At 35.7% G+C, this 16,424-nt stretch overlaps 1 protein-coding gene across 1 annotated transcript in view; it reads left to right on the top strand.

The window, feature by feature from the left end:
• The first annotated feature begins 1,624 nt into the window (after positions 1 to 1,624).
• LOC113058024 (probable E3 ubiquitin-protein ligase MID2) overlaps positions 1,625 to 16,424 on the top strand; it is a 61,313-nt gene continuing 46,513 nt past the window's right edge. The window contains exon 1 of the mRNA XM_026225690.1: positions 1,625 to 1,836. The gene's annotated coding sequence lies outside the window, so the exon portion shown is untranslated. The remainder of the gene's footprint in view (positions 1,837 to 16,424) is intronic.

The raw sequence follows: 16,424 nt of genomic DNA on the forward strand, positions 1-16,424 counted from the left end.
CATGCATGCTGACTATTTCAGTTTATATATATATATATATATATATATATATATATATATATATATATATATAAACTGAAATAGTCAGCATGCATGGCTATTTGTTGAAGAAACATGCTTTTTGCTCTCAGAATGGTGTAATTATGGCATTTACCAGCAGGAGATATCTGTATACTATAGTCAGCCAAACTATAACCTCTTGGGCGCAGGTGAAAAGTTCCAGAAAACAGTTGAAGCCTAAAGCTGCCCGATTCTGCTCTCGGAGAGCTGCCTTTCTGAAGAATTCAGTTCCAGTCATGTTCCAACACACCTGCCTCTAATTATCAAGCGTTCGAGAAGATCTTAATTAGCTGGTTCAGGTTTATTTGATTACAGTAAGAGCTGAACTTTGCACAAATGTAGATCTCCAGCAACAGGAGCGGGCAGCCCTGGCATAAAGCCTTCCAAACAGAAATCACTGTGAAATGGTTCACTATGGTTCATGGCATATTTATTTACCTACAGCTTTTTCCAAATAATATCATTAAATGAGTTCACTACAGTATTCTAAAGTGTTGTTTGTTTAGTTGACCGTGGGACCTGCTGCACCTAAAGCTCTCACTGACCAGGGTCAATCATACTTGGCAGTCAATAGCAAGTGCCCTTGATTTCTGAACTCTAACAGTGTAAATAGTTTTATCAGCAATGCCGTGAGACTGTAACTGCACTGTATTCCTGTACTAACAACCCAGGAAGCAATTAGTAATTAGTGTTTTGATATATTTTTTTATGTTTTGATTGTTTGTGCACAACACTCCAGACATGAGTTGAGAGGCCATGATAGGACAGAATGCTAGTCTTATCTCAGTGGGATCCTCTCGACAAGGGGTCTGCTCATACTTGAACAGCTAATACCATGTGACAGTTCTGTGTCTACTGCTAATAATCTCCAACTGCTGGCAGTGTATTTAATACATTCTTGTGATGTATGCAGTTCATTTGTTGGGATTTATACGCTTTTCAAAATGTAATCAGGTAGTCCGTCTTGTACAGGCGAGCTTAGCTAGTCAGATTTAAGAACCAGAACTAATTGTTGCTCATGTATAATTCAGGTCAGGGGCAACTTGTCAAATGTGAAATGTGAAATAAAGATACATAATTTATATAAAGTTATGTAAGTATTAGTTTTGCGGGTCAAAGAATGTTTGATATTTCTGTATGCTGTCTTTTGTGTCTTTTAATGATTCATTGTTTTGTTTAAAAAAATGCAATACTTAAATGTAGCTGTTTGTTGTAACCCTCTGACTGAGAAATGCAAATATATCTTGATTGTATTTGCTCTCATACAGCTGCGCATTGGTAATTCTGCATACCATTCATCTGTATGTGATTCTCCTATATAATAAGCTATATTATATCAACTCCTCCTGATTTTATACACCGTTATATGCCAGGTGTAATAAATGGGTCACGGTTGCTCCTCGCAGGACCACAGACGATAACATCCATAATTCATATTATGGTTGATATTGCTGGCCGTAGAGATTAATGTCTGGTGATTAATGACCCTGCCAATAACGAGAACCTGACTGAAAGGAGACCATAGCCGCCTATAGCCATCATTCTGGAGGCTCTTTGCGCGTGTGTAGCCGGTGGGAGGAGCCGCTTTCCTGCGATTGTCTGTCTGCGCGCACACCGCGCGCATTCCTCTAAAGTTGCGTTCTCGAGACACACTGCGTCGCGGAGGATTGCGCGCCGAGACACTCTCGCTTGCTTCTAACATCGGGGTTTCTTTTGTTTCCCCTTTTGGTTTCTCTCAAGATGACAGAAGAAAAGAATGTCCGACATTTAAAGCTGGTATGTGAGTATGTGGTCGTATGTATCTGTGCTGTGTTTTATTTAAAGTGAGGAACAGTTCGGCTGTCAGATTCAAGGTAGTTTAACACATCCTGAAGTAAACTAAAAGCGGAGAAGTTTGAATAATTCTGTAAACCGGGGCTGTTCTGCAAAACCTCCTGAAGTGCTTAACTAGACAGTGTTTTGGGGCACCGTACGCGCTTCAAATGCTGTCTAGGCAAGGGCGTAACTTTGGGTCTACCATTGGGGGGGTTAAACTCGCGGCATATGAATAATTTTCTTGTGTAAAAGGTAACATGCTAATTTACACTACAGATTATTTAAAATATGATACTATCTTTCTTGCTGGCAAATGAAATTAATAAAGAAAACGAACTAAATTACAAAAGTATTCATTCTGAATGTTTCATATTATTTTAATCTGAATGATGTTATGATATTAAGGGGGTTATATTAGTTGGATCTGATTTTTGGGGGGGTCATGACCCCCGTAACCCCCCTGCAAATTACGCGCATGTGTCTAGGTAGTGAGCACGCTAGATATTGAGAAACAGTGCTGTAGAGTCGGTGTGTCTGTTCTCTTCTGCACCGCGTTTCGAAGCTGTTATTGGGTCTGGATAGAGATAAATGGATGATTAGTGTTACATAGCTTGCTCTCATACACTGAACATTTGCGCATATTGCTTCCATAGAGACAAAACATAGTATGTATTTTGAATATCCCTGAAACACTGAGTGTTTCATTTAGTATGCACTTCAGTACAATGGCTTTTATGTAATCTCGTCTTTCACTTGCAGAATAAGATCATATGGAAAAGTTTCTATTTTTATTCACTCTTTTGGAACTGTTTTTGAGATCAGATATGTGGTTCTTAACATGAGGTCCAGGACCCACTAGGGGGCCTCAGCAAACCTTCAAGGGGACACAAAATGTAAAGTATTAAAAAAAAAAAATGATACATAAAAATTAATTCAGAGAAAGAATAGTTCGACATGCAATAGCTAGTTAAAAAATAGTTCGCAGATTTAAAAAAAAAGAAAAAAAAATTATTGTTGATGATCTTTTCAAATATATTTAAACATTGCTTTCTTTAAAAATAGGATAAACGATAGGCCCTACCTGAGTTTAAAGAACGTAGATTAGCCGCTATGCGTACATTTTAGTCATTTTAGTCTGTACTTGGCATCAATTTTAATAATTTCCGACAAAAAAGCTCACCTGCTATTAACAAGTTTGGGAACATGTTTTCACTCTAAAGGAATGTTGGTGGCAGTTGTAGTTGTTTTTAGTAGCATTAGTCACGTTTTTGATCATAGGAAACTCATGTTACTTCTTTTTCGAATGAGACCATAAATCCATCAGCAGCGGTTTTGATCTCAGGACTCCACTTGAATTGTTTTCATACGTCAGCTGGTTTTGATTTGTAAGTGGTTGTTTACACGTCGTTATACAATATAAAGTCTATTGTAAGTGTGATTCTTTGTCATGTTTTTATCAAAGGCTGTCAGAATCCCTTAACAGAAAGCAGGTATTCGGGGGTTAGTTTGTTCCACTGGCATGCAGAGCACCCTGTAGGCAGACCCCCAGCTGAAGGTTATTAAAATGTCATTTAACAGCTGTCAATTTTAAAAGATTATGTGGCAGATTGATCTGATTTGTTGAAAGAGCACTACTGTTGGCTAACATAACTCATAAACCATTCAACATTTATGACTAGAATATAAGTGATCTTTAGTGGCATGTACACTACAATGTTCTTTCATGCAGGCTTAGATTACTGCCTGCTAAAATAGGGATGGATGACTTTTATTCCACTGCGACTCTAAGCAAAACAAACTGAAAGCATGAGAGTTCACTTGTTATGAAGGCACCTCTTTTTACTCTCCTGTGGCTCATGACATGATGACACATTCTCTCATGCGAAATTACACACGAATAAGAGCGTAATTAGATGGTAACAGAAGGCTAAAATGGGCTTTTTTGCCCTCGCCATAGTTTTTGTATTTAGGACATGGACATAAGTATGATGGGCTTTTATGTGGTCTAAGGGCAAACACAGAATTGCATTTTGTCATTTAATTCCATAATAGTAATTGCACTTGAGGGAGGACAGAAAAAAAAAAATTAATAAAAAAAAAATGTAATGATTCACCGTGCCTACATATGAGAAAATGGCTTATATATATATATATATATATATATATATATATATATATATATATATATATATATATATATATATATATTTTTTTTTTCTTCATATTTGTACCATAACTCAAGAGTAACCCCACACACACTTTTGCAGTCCTTGGTGTGTGACATGGTGATTTGCTGCCCAGGAAACATTTATTATTATTATGAATGTTGAAAAAGGAAACTGTCATATGTCTTTGAAATCAATTTAATATAGAAATATTTGTCATAATGCGTCTTTACTGTCACTATATATTGCCTAACCCTATTCATAACTATAATGATACATGATGCTTTACACTTTGATGCAAAGTGCTTACAATGCATTGCAATTCCTAAATCAGAATTGTGGCAGGTTAACCTCTCATCACTGGAAGCTGGTGTGGCTTTATTTTACGAGTTTACATTGTTGTCAGCATTCCATGAGGAACTTTGTTAGAACCACTGTAAATAGAAATCGTAACCGATATTTTTAGTCTATTGTGCATAAACCTTTTTGTCCAGTACTGTAGATGTCTATACTTGTTCATCTCTCCCCGAATTATTTATCCCTGTTGGTGAAATTATCTTTTTTTATTCAATGTGGTCAGCTATACAGTTTCCTGCACCGCTATTCAGCCACTGCTGAAATCATATTTCACCTGCTTTGAATTGAATGAGAGGAGGTAAAAAATGTGTTGCAAAAAACCTATACGTAATAAGCCTTATTTTGGATTGTCGTCACCAAATGCATTCAAAAACAAACACAGGTCAAGCAGTGCATTAACTATATTAACCGTATTGGTGGGAATTATCAAGGCAGGGAAGAATACACTACAGCTACATCATATGGCCTCAAATTCAGCTCACATAGAGCTCTTCTGAGAGCCTCTAGAGGGGCCAGCTGGGGATTTCGTCTGGATTGGACTGGCTCTGAGTGTGAAGGGTACATTTTGCACAGTCCCTAATAGACACCGCGCTGTTCATGTCTGCTTATGGAGGTGATGCTTCGATCTCAGTGCGTTGTGGTGTAAGGTCACTGTGTACAGTACTTAATGAAGATGTTGCATATTGATCACATGCTCCCAGTCACATGTTTTATTCAGGTCGTGAAGATCCTGTTCAAATCCTTGGTTATTTCTCAGTGCCATACTGTGTGTTCATGAGACACGCGGATATCTGGATGATCCTGATGTTGACCTGTGCTTTATTTGTGTGATTCATAGTCAGCTCAAGCACAGCGCATTAAGATTATGTCATATTTTATGAATGAGTATCAACACAACAATCTGCTTTTTAATTTGCGCTGTAGACAGCATGTTTTGGACAGACCAGCTCTTGTTCTTTCAGAAACAAGTCTCCGATATTTAAGGAGTAAGGCTAGGCAATATAGATGCCTTCTGCTGATATGATTTTGCTCTAAAATGGCTTGAAAATGGTTGTTGATGTTAAGTAGCTTCAAAAAATGTTATGCAACACATATATAAGTACAACTCCAGTTTAGATAAATCATGTTTTCTGGACATCTTTAAAATTATATTTAATGCGAAATTATGCTTAATTAGTTTTATTTATATGCACCACCACTGTCAAGGTACACAACAGTACAAAAGTTCCGGGACATTTATTTATTTATTTCGTTTTTGAACAGATTTATTCAGATTTTATTTAAAAGGACACATTTATTTGATCAAATGGGACAGTAATGACATTTACAATGTTTCAAGATTTACATTTCAAGTTGGTTAAATGAAGCCCTTTTGAACTTTCTATACATCAGAGAATCTTTGAAATAAAATTATCACCGTTTCCACAAAAAGTTTTATTGCCATCCACATGTTAGATTGATTTCTGAAGGATCATGTGACCCTAAAGACTGGAATAACGGCCCCTAAAAAATCAGCTTTGTCATCACAGGAATAAATAACGTTTTCAAATGTATTCAAATAGAAAACAGACCCCAAACTTGAACACAGTAGTTAAAGTTTACTTTTTTCTTCTTTTAATGCACAGATTGTCATATTATATACACAGTAATCACAATCAAGAGAAACAATGCATCGCCCGCCTGAAAGCTGATTGTTGATTCTCATGCACAACAAATAGAAAAATAAGACACTGATTTACATGAGAGCAGCAGGTATCCAATCAGTTTTGTTTGTTTGTTTGTTTGTTTGTTTTTTCAGGCCCTTTTTTTTTTGGATTTCATCTAATTGTACAGGCTGTTCCACTGCAGCTTTGCCACTTCCTCCAGCAAACAGCAGCTCAGCTGGAAAAGGGCTCTGGTCTGTTCAGTGCCAGACAACTCTCTGTTGAGACCCAAACCACTAGCACATCCATTTCAAATCATGAGATTGTAAACCCTCTGGGAAGGTTTAAACCATCTGAAAAGCTGTTCTAATTAGTAGTGACAGACTGAATGTGTGGACTTTATTACAATTCCGTTGCTCATTTAAAGGAAAACCTCTGAAACGCATTTAAACATGGCCTTTGAGACATAATTTGTTGTCAAATAGGAGCAAAAACGATTAGATCTTCGGTTGACCAGATGTTGTTCTCTGCCAAGGTTTCTGCAGGTCTTCAGCTCTATGCCCTTCCACAAAATAAGGCTGTGAAAAGGAGCAGAAAGTCTTAAATTCATACTTAAGGCATAAAAAAAAAATCTTATTGCAAAAAAGTTGTATCTTCCCGAATATTTTTGTCTTGTTTTCCAGTACTATACATATCTAACTAATTATCCTTAAATCAAGGTATATTTACTTGAGATGCAAAAAAAAACTTCTGAGAAGTTGAAGTCAGTCAACTGTCAGTCAGCATTCTTCAAAATATTTTCTTTTGTATTCAACAGAAGAAAGAATTGAATTTGTGAATATAATATATATATATATATATATATATATATATATATATATATACATATATATATATATATATATATATTGGGGTGAACTATCCCTTTAAAAACAAATCCTTCATTAATCCTGCAGAAACCCTGTCTATGTTGTATGACACCCTCATATATAGTGTATACACTATACAGCGCATCAAAATGAGCCACAGCTGCTCCGTCTCTATGTTGGTGGAGGCAGAGGTGATCATATGGGAATAATGAGCTGTGCTGCCGGAGAGGTGGAGGCAGGCGAGAGGTCAGGAGTTTCCTGCTGCAGCTGAGAGACGCTCCCGCAGTGGCTGTTAAGAGCCAGCTGCCACACGTGTACATATGCGTGTGTCTGCCTGGATCCTGTGATCTCACCTGGCATGAGGGTCAGGCAGTGGCGTCATCCACCCTCACCCCAGAACCTCGTGCTCCAGGGCCGGTGAAGCAGGGTGGAGCATGGCTTAGCATTATGATTATGATTGTTATCACTTTCCAACCTTAGTCAACATGAATTGGCATAGGCTGTGCATTAATGTCTATAATGTGATGTTTTATACAGATTTATCAAAATATTTAGAAGAAAATAAAGTGAAAGTTATTCGATCGTGAAGAATGATTATGAAAACAAACTTTTTAAGAATATCGTATGCTTTTAGGAAAGACCAGAAACATGTATTAAGTACATTTTGATTCCATGTTGACTTTGAATTAGTAACGACACCCAAATGCTGTACAGACTCTGACACACACTCCAGAGACCTAACTAGCATCAGCAAATCATATTTCAGCATACACGTCATCTGCTCTTGACTCATTTATGAGCGTATAAAACCGTCCTCGTGCATAACTCCTCCTCACCTTTCGCATGTTTACTTTGACTCTCAGCAGAAGGAGCTCTGCACATTTAAGTTGAGCTCCGTGGATTTACAGCCCTTTGTTAGGAATACAGGCAGAGGTTTGGAGAGCAGGTAGGAGGAAGAGAAGGGATGAAGAGTTAACTCACTCACACTTACTCACTTCACCATCATGTGAACACAGAGAACGGGGACTCCTACGCTCTCCATCGGCTCAGTAGCAGCCCAACTTAAGGCAGAGCAGGATTGTGGTGCATGACTGAAAAACGCTCTGCAATTTATGTGATGCATAATCCATGAATTATGAATACAAACGAGCTACATGTTTGTGTTTCTAGTCATGGAATGCTATCTATAGCTTATTATGTAAAAGCATATTTTTCACAAGCTGACTGTTTGATGTCTGATTATCTGATGTACTGATGATTTGATGTATTTGATGTACTGTGTTTCGGGTGGAAAACACTTCACAACTAACACAGAAAGTTTTGTGTAAAATAAGCCATATGTTATACACTTTCATAATAGCATTTAAAAATTTTAAATCAAGTAATGTTAATGCTTCTTATATCAAAAACAACATAGTTGCTGAATTAAACATTAAACATTTTTCCAGCTGTAGCCTTAATGTTGTAATGTTATACTAAATAGGTGTTGATACATAAAAAAATTTATCTGACATATGCTAATGTACTTACACCTTTGAACATTGAACTGATCAAAAGTTTGGGGTCAGTGTGATTTTATTTTATTATTTAAAAAGAAGATAAGACATGTATTCAACAAGGATACATTTAAATTGATCAAAAGTGGCAATAAAGACCACAGCAAAAGATTTCTGTTTCAAATAAATGCTGTTCTTTGTAACTTTCTATACATCAAAGAGTCCTGATAAAATGTTATCATGGTTTCCATAAAAATATGAAACGGCACAAATGTTTCTGAGATTGGTAATAATGATAATAAATGTTTCTAGAGCAGCAAATCAGCATACTATTGATTTTTCATGGATCATGTGACAGTGTAGACTGAAAATTCAACTTTGCCATCACAGAAATATATCCAATTTTCAAATATATTAAAATAGAAAATAACATTTAAAATTGTAATATTTCACAATATTACTGTTTTTACTGTAATTTTAATCATTCCTACTGACCCTTACCATTTGACCAGTAGTGTGCTCACAACTTAAAGCAAAGAACATTATGTTTTTAGATAATGCAACAAAAGCGGTGAACCTTCTCTAGAGTATAAGGCTAAAAGTAGCCTAATGTTAGTGAAATCTGTTAACTGCACATCATAAACACGTCTTTTTAGACTAGTACCAGGTATGGGTGTCATGTCTTAAAATATTTTAATATGACTTAATTTATATTTAACATGATCACAGTAAAAACATTGCAATTTAATAATTATTTCACTATTTTGTTTAAATAGCAAATAAATCATATACCGAAAGCGAGCAAATTTACATGATCACATTATCACTGACTATTAGCATGAGTTTAAGCACTCTTAATTAAACCACTCACATTATTTTCACTGAAGCTTCCTACACTGTGAAATGAATCTTGTACTTACATTGCATGTACATCTGCAGTTTGTTGTTTGTGATGAGTAAATTCACGAGAGAGCAGAATTCAGTTAACAAACGCATGCAATGAACTAAACTCAGTTTCACCGATGACTCATCTGAGCACTTCTGATTGGCCATTACATTCATGAGTTCAACAGAATCATGTGTGATTGGTTATAATGCGCAACACTGTAAAACACATAAAAAAGAAATATGATGCAATATGCTCCGATCTAAATGTAATGCCACAATCAACACTTCTCATTTAATTTTCATTTTATTCGCAACAGACGTAATAGATTTAGTTTAATTGTGCCGTAATAGATTTAGAATTTAATTTGGTGATATTTTTGCCTCATGCCCTCGATAATTTCAGTCCAGATGCAAGGGGGAGGCTATTAGATTCAGTGTAAGAGCAGTCCAAATGCATTCGTCCAGTTCACCAATTCACAAATGATTGGCATCGCTGGTTCATTTGAAAGAAATATGGGACACAAATAGGTTATATTTTCATTTTGCTGAAATATATTCGCAGGGAAAATGTTTCTCAGCCTTAGTTAGTCAGAAATGCTCATGAAACGCACAGTACAGCCGTACAGATGCAGGTGCCACTGGTGCCTTTAAGTGTTTGGTTACTCCGAGTTAGACTTTTTGGAGCATCATAAAACCAATATCCTTGCAAACTTGCCAATATCCTTACACTGGCATTTGGTCTCTTTTTGATTGTCAATGTTGAAAGTCCATAGTGAATCCGCAGTGTTAAATTTGAGGACTACAGGGGGTTGAACAGACATAAAATGTAATGTTTTTGACCATTGTGCTACATTGAAAAGTCAGAGTTTATGGCAAAAAACATAGACAGCATTGGGGGATAGGTGGGGGGCTGGGTTAAAGTAATGGCCTTCTCAACCCAAATGGAAATGCATAAACAAAACAGCAAGACTTTGACATTTCAACAAAAAGAATCAGCAAGACAATCAAAGTCAGCCAAGGAAAACAATGCCTTCTCCCTGCCCCATCCCCAGAGGAAATACCAAACATTTCAGCCGCTTATAAATAGTGTTTCCTACAGCCAAATACAAGAGGGGTACTACATCTCTGGGGGGTCTTTGGAAACACGCCAACATCTCAGACACATCTGTCTTGCACTTCTTTTACACTTTTTTCCTCGCTATCTGATCCCATTCTGCATGGGTTAGCAACCTTGTAACACCTTCCAAACAGTCGTTTATGTATTAATAAGCAGCAGTACTTGTGCAGAGAGTGTTTTTTAGATGGGTGCTTCAGTGGGGAGTGTGTGTGGACACTGACCTGAGTGATTGCGCAGGTTATCTAAGGTGCACCAACAGGGGCACACATTGTACAACGTGATCTCGTGAGAATTTGTATTTTACGTAAACAAACATAACAAAACATAAATTTATTTACATTTGCACTGACACTGAAACTTAAAATACTGACTAATTTACTTGTCTATTGACACCACCATAAATGTAAATTATTACCGTATGAACAACTTTACAGTTACAAATGAATACTTATGAATATAGAAATTTTGGATTTAAAATGTTACAGTATACTGTTTTAATCAGTTGCAATATAAATGGCATCATGTTTTCAATTGCATTATTAAATTAAGTTTACTCATTTAATTGACTAGGCTGCATTGTAACATACGGCTTCTAGAGGTGCTACTATATAAGATATATAACCTACATTATGTTAGTTAGTTGGTGTTTCTTTAACTTATGGCACTTATGTTCCAGAGATCGACTATAATTAAAAACTGATTTCTTTTTTCTTTTTCCTTTTTCAGTCTTGAGCTCCTATTAAAACTGTCTTGGAAGTTTTGTTTTCTATGCAGTCATCATTTTGCTATTTTTTTTTTTTTTTTGCTCTCTTGTGCTCACCAAAACTGCATGTATTTGATATAAAATGCAGTGGTAATATTGTGAAATATTATTACAATTCAAAAAAACGATTTTCTATTTGAATATATTTTAAAATGTAATTTATTCCTGTGATGCATTACTCCAGTCTTCAGTGCCACATGGTCATTCAGAAATCATACTAATATGCTGAATGAAACATGTCTTATTTATTATCTGAGTTGAAAACTGTTGTGCTAGTTTATTGGTAACACTTTATTTTAGAGGCCAATTCTCACTGTTACCTAGTTGTTTATTAGCATGTCTATTATTAACATATAGGTTGTTTATTAGTATTTATAAAGCAGATATTCTGCATGACCATGTTCTACATCCCTAATCCTACTCCAAACCTAAATTTAACAACTACCTTACTAAATATTAATAAGCAGCAAATTGGGAGTTTTTTGAGGCAAAATCATAGTTAATGGTTTGTTAATAGCGAGAATTGGAATCAATGAATAAAAAAGATAGCATTTATTTGAAATAGAAATTTATTGTAACATAAATTGTTATATTACTATAAGATATTGCTTTTTTCTATTAAAATAAATAGAAAATGAATAATGAGGTTTTTTTTTTACATTTTAAATATGATGTGAACTGAAAGTGAAATAATCATTAACCATTTCAGTATTTATTATGTGAAAATACATCTGTACATATGTGCTTTGCAAAGAGAATGCTTATGTTATGTGTAAAAACAAATAAAAAAGGTAAATATCAGCAGTATATTTAAAGTGTGAATTTCTAATCAAGCTGTAATTTGGTAAACTGTGAAATTCCTCTTAGCGAGAAAAAGGAGTAAATAATTGTATTATTTTTTTTTATATGTCATTTCCATCACCATATTTATTCTTTTATTGTTTTGTTTTATTTGAAATGTGGCAGAATTCACCTAATATATATATATATATATATATATATATATATATATATATAAATACTGCTGGACATTTTAGTGTGCAACTTTAAGTGAGAGTCTTTAAATTGTATGTTAGTATAATAATTATTTTCACAGGGTCCACAGGGCCACAAGTGTCTTAAGTTTAGGAAACAAATACTGATTAAAGCTATTAATTTTCTAATTTCCTCGTTCCCAGCGGAGATATCCGAATACAGTGGGTTCATGTTCAGTGCCAGCCTCTGTTGCATGATGATGAGATGGAGGGAAACACTGATCTCAAATCTTTCCTCAGTTATATTTCTTACATTACCGGTAAATACTGCGCTTTGCTTGTCTTTCTTGGCCTCAGTGGATTATTCATTATAAACTCTGGGAAAGAGTACATATGAAATTTACATTTTCAGTAGAATTGTTTATATTGGAAATTTCACCAGCTGGGATTCATTGACTAGGTTTTTTTTTAAGTGACCTCTCTCTATTATAAGTTTCTGAATGAGAAAGGCCAGCATGCGATCTCAGAAATCATTTTAGTTTAGAGCCTTGAGAAAATGCTGGGTGGGTTTGAAAGGTTACATAAGCATTCAGCCGCAAATATTTATAGAAACTGAGTGAAAGGCCAACAGCTAATCGGTCCATTTGATTGGTCGTGTAATACTGAATCAAAAACTGCACTTTCCAGACATATTTTTATTTATACTGAAAATAATCGGACTAAAAATTTACTGAAATTGGTTCAGAAAGACCATATTATTTCTGTTACTACAAAAAAAAAAAAAAATATATATATATATATATATATATATATATATATATATATATATATATATATATATATATATATATATATATTATTAAAGAGCCACATGGGGTATCTTATAAATAAAATACAATAGTTAAAGATGAAAAAACATAATACCAATATGGATAACCATTATTAGCTCCAGATATGGTAAAATGTGGAAGCAGCTGTTTTGAATATCATAAGTGTTTGGATAGGATCAGAGATAGCTATGATACTGTAGCAGATTCTGCTGTTCATTATTGTCAGATGGGAATGCAGATTAGTACATTTGAGACTCAATGCAGCAACCCATCAGATTGCTATTTATGAGCGGCACAGACTGAATTTCACTCAGGCTATGGGAAATTAGCATATTTATAGCAGAAAGGTACGGCATTAGTTTGGTCGTCAGTTCCTCTCACATTTTGTGTCACACGTTCTGCACCCTTGTGTCAGCAAACTAGAAATCAAAGGAGACTGAAAATGAATTTTTGCGAGTGCAAGTGTGTTTACGGTGCCGCATAACGAAAGGATTTGCCGCAGCTTTTGCATGTTTACACTCCCATTGATCAAATTCTTAATGCATGTCAGCGGGGACCTTCACTGCAATGCTGAACCAGACCTACTAATGTTTGGAGATTCAATGCATCTTGTTCTCCAAAATGCATGAAATAGATGAAGTATTAAAGGATATGACAGAAAATTTCACAGGTTAGAAACATCAGAGAAATTCGGCGTTATCTTTAGTGTTTACAAATCGATTTCTTCCTCCCTGAAGGTACTGGAAGTGAAGACATGGGCCAGTAGTTCATGTCAGGAACACTAGGGCAATGAATGTAACCAACTCTCAACATCTCTTTTTTATGTAGCCTGTTTCTCTATGATCTGGGCTTAATGTTTCATGAGGTTTTGTGCTGCATTTTTATCCCATTTTGTTCTTACCAGAGCAAATGCACATCAATAATGGACATGCTTTGGTGAAGCAGAGAGAGAAAGCGTGAAGGTATTCAGTTAGTGTTAGACACCTCTCCAAGTCTTTCTAGAGTATTACCACTGCTGTGATTGGTCTATTTGGCATCAGCTCCATCAACAGGTGGTAAATAATTAATTTTACAAACAGAAACGTCGTTGTGAAACTGAGGTGTTGACCTCAATTCTGGGCAGAAGATTGTTCAGGGAAATAAGCTAGTCATAAGCTTCCTATGAACAAAAAAAAAAAAAAAAAAGAAATAAAAAGATGTCACATTTTTCATGCCACATTGAGGGTTGCTGTATTTTAATCTCACTAACAAGAATAAACTACTGTTGGACTATATATTTTAATAATAAAATAATTATATTATTTGAATTTACATTTATGGTGTAACAATAATATTGTAAAATAATATTACAATATAAATTTATATTTTCAATATATTGTAAAAAATATAATTTATTAATTTATTCCAGTGATTGCAAAGCTGAATTTTCGGCACAGTCTCAGAAATCATTCTAATATGCAGATTTGATGTTCAAAAATATTTCTTATTATTATCAGCGTTGGAAACAGTTGTGCTGCTTCAAATTGTTTAAAACATTTTTTGCACTTTACACTTTGTCTAATACTTGTGCTAGTAGCAGCGCCAAACAGAAATACAAAAAAATATATATATTATTATTATTTCCTAAAAAAAAATTCTAAACACTTGAAATTGCCAGTTCAGCTCTGAACCATTGTTCCAGAAACTGACCACTAAAACATTGTTTTCAAAAGCAGCACAGAACCACAGTGTTCCAGGAAGACTGCATACAAATGGCTGACTTTCCTCAGAAAAAAAATCCTTTTTTTATTCTATGTACGACTGCAGAATGTTGTGAAACACAGACACACTTCCAACGGTGTTTGCCCCTCCCTCTCTTATCGAGATCCCACCACTTCCATATCTGGGACAAAGGAAGCCTTTTCCATAATTTCACAAGCCTGTTATTCTCCAGTGGTAGGGCACCAGATGTGCTCTGACCTGGATCTGCGATCTTCGATCATGAAGGTTGGCCATCCGTGTTTGTGCAGATGCCAGAGTGTTGAATATCCAGTCAGTGGTCAATGCTCTGATCCCCACAAAACTAAGCCACCACGGCACTGTTTACATTCTATGAATAGAACCACATGTTTGATTAAGCCAGCCCAGTGTCAAGAGCGGATGTGGAGAACATGAACAGAGGCCAATGAAGCAGAAGCTGAACTCTTGGTGTGGAAAACTGCCACTACTTTTTATATGACACATTTGATGTGCAACATGATCTGCGGAAAATGAAACAAAGCACACCTCTGGGAAATGTTTGTTTTGATGGAAAGAGTTAGTGAGTGGGATTGTAGAGAATCAAATAACTTTGTTTCAGATTCCTCTTAACAATTCTGTTTACTTAAAGGGATAAATACCTAAAAAAAGAAACATGATTTACACTAGGTGTTTATAATTTTCATATTTTAAATTGTAATGATCGCCTTGGTGAGAAAAAGAGACTTCTTTAAAACCTATTAAAACATCTTACTGACCCCAAACTTATAAACAGTAGTGTACATCCCTCTCAAAAGTGGAGAAAACACATTAAGTAAATGATCATCTATGATCTTGGTGATAAGACAGCTATTGTGTATCTTTATAAAAACAGATCCACTGCAATTATCCAAGTCTGCCCTCTATTTCAAGCTTTGGCATTAAAAATAAATAAAGTAGCACTTATGGTTTGAGAGACTGACCACTTTCTTTTGGGATCTAAGCAGCCTTGTGTTGACTCCCTGTGTGGCTACATGGTTTGGTTGTGTTGAAACCAGGCTATCTACTCGCAGGTGAAATCTCACTGCGGTGCAGCTAAAAACAGGCATTTATAATGCTGTCCCACAGGACATGGGACAAACCGCCTGTTTAAGCAATACTTCAACCTGTTAAAGGCATATTCACCCTTTGGGCCCTGCTCTAGCATTGCTGTGTACTTCAGAACGCTTATTTAATTAGTGGCATGTCTCAGTTCCACATGAAGTCATCGGTGAAATAATCCTGTAATTTGTATTTAACATCCACAACCTTCTGTTTTCATTTGATATTTGAGGAATGCTCACTGCATACTAACTCCTGCAGCTTGTTTCTGTCTCACTCATGCCTTTTGTTAATGCTAATCACTGCCGAAAAACAGCATGTCATTTATTACGTTGACAGCTTTACTGTACAGAAGACACATGTTCGGTGCCTGCACTCACACAATGGCTCACCTGTTCGTCTCCGAGAGTTAGCTGTGGGTGAGCAGATTATTACTCAGTGTGGGCTCTCCAGAACGTGTGTCATATTTATACAGCTGCAAGATTTAGCAGCTGAAGGTGGATAGGATGATTGTGAATGTTCGCAGCCTGCAGTGTTGAAGAGCCATGGATTCTGTGCCAGACACTTCAGTTGAAACACACCTGCATGCTTTTATTCACTCCAGCTCTCTCGTGGGATTGAGTTATTCAG

The sequence above is a fragment of the Carassius auratus genome, chromosome 39, assembly GCF_003368295.1.
Source record: "Carassius auratus strain Wakin chromosome 39, ASM336829v1, whole genome shotgun sequence".
Classification (NCBI taxonomy): domain Eukaryota; kingdom Metazoa; phylum Chordata; class Actinopteri; order Cypriniformes; family Cyprinidae; genus Carassius; species Carassius auratus.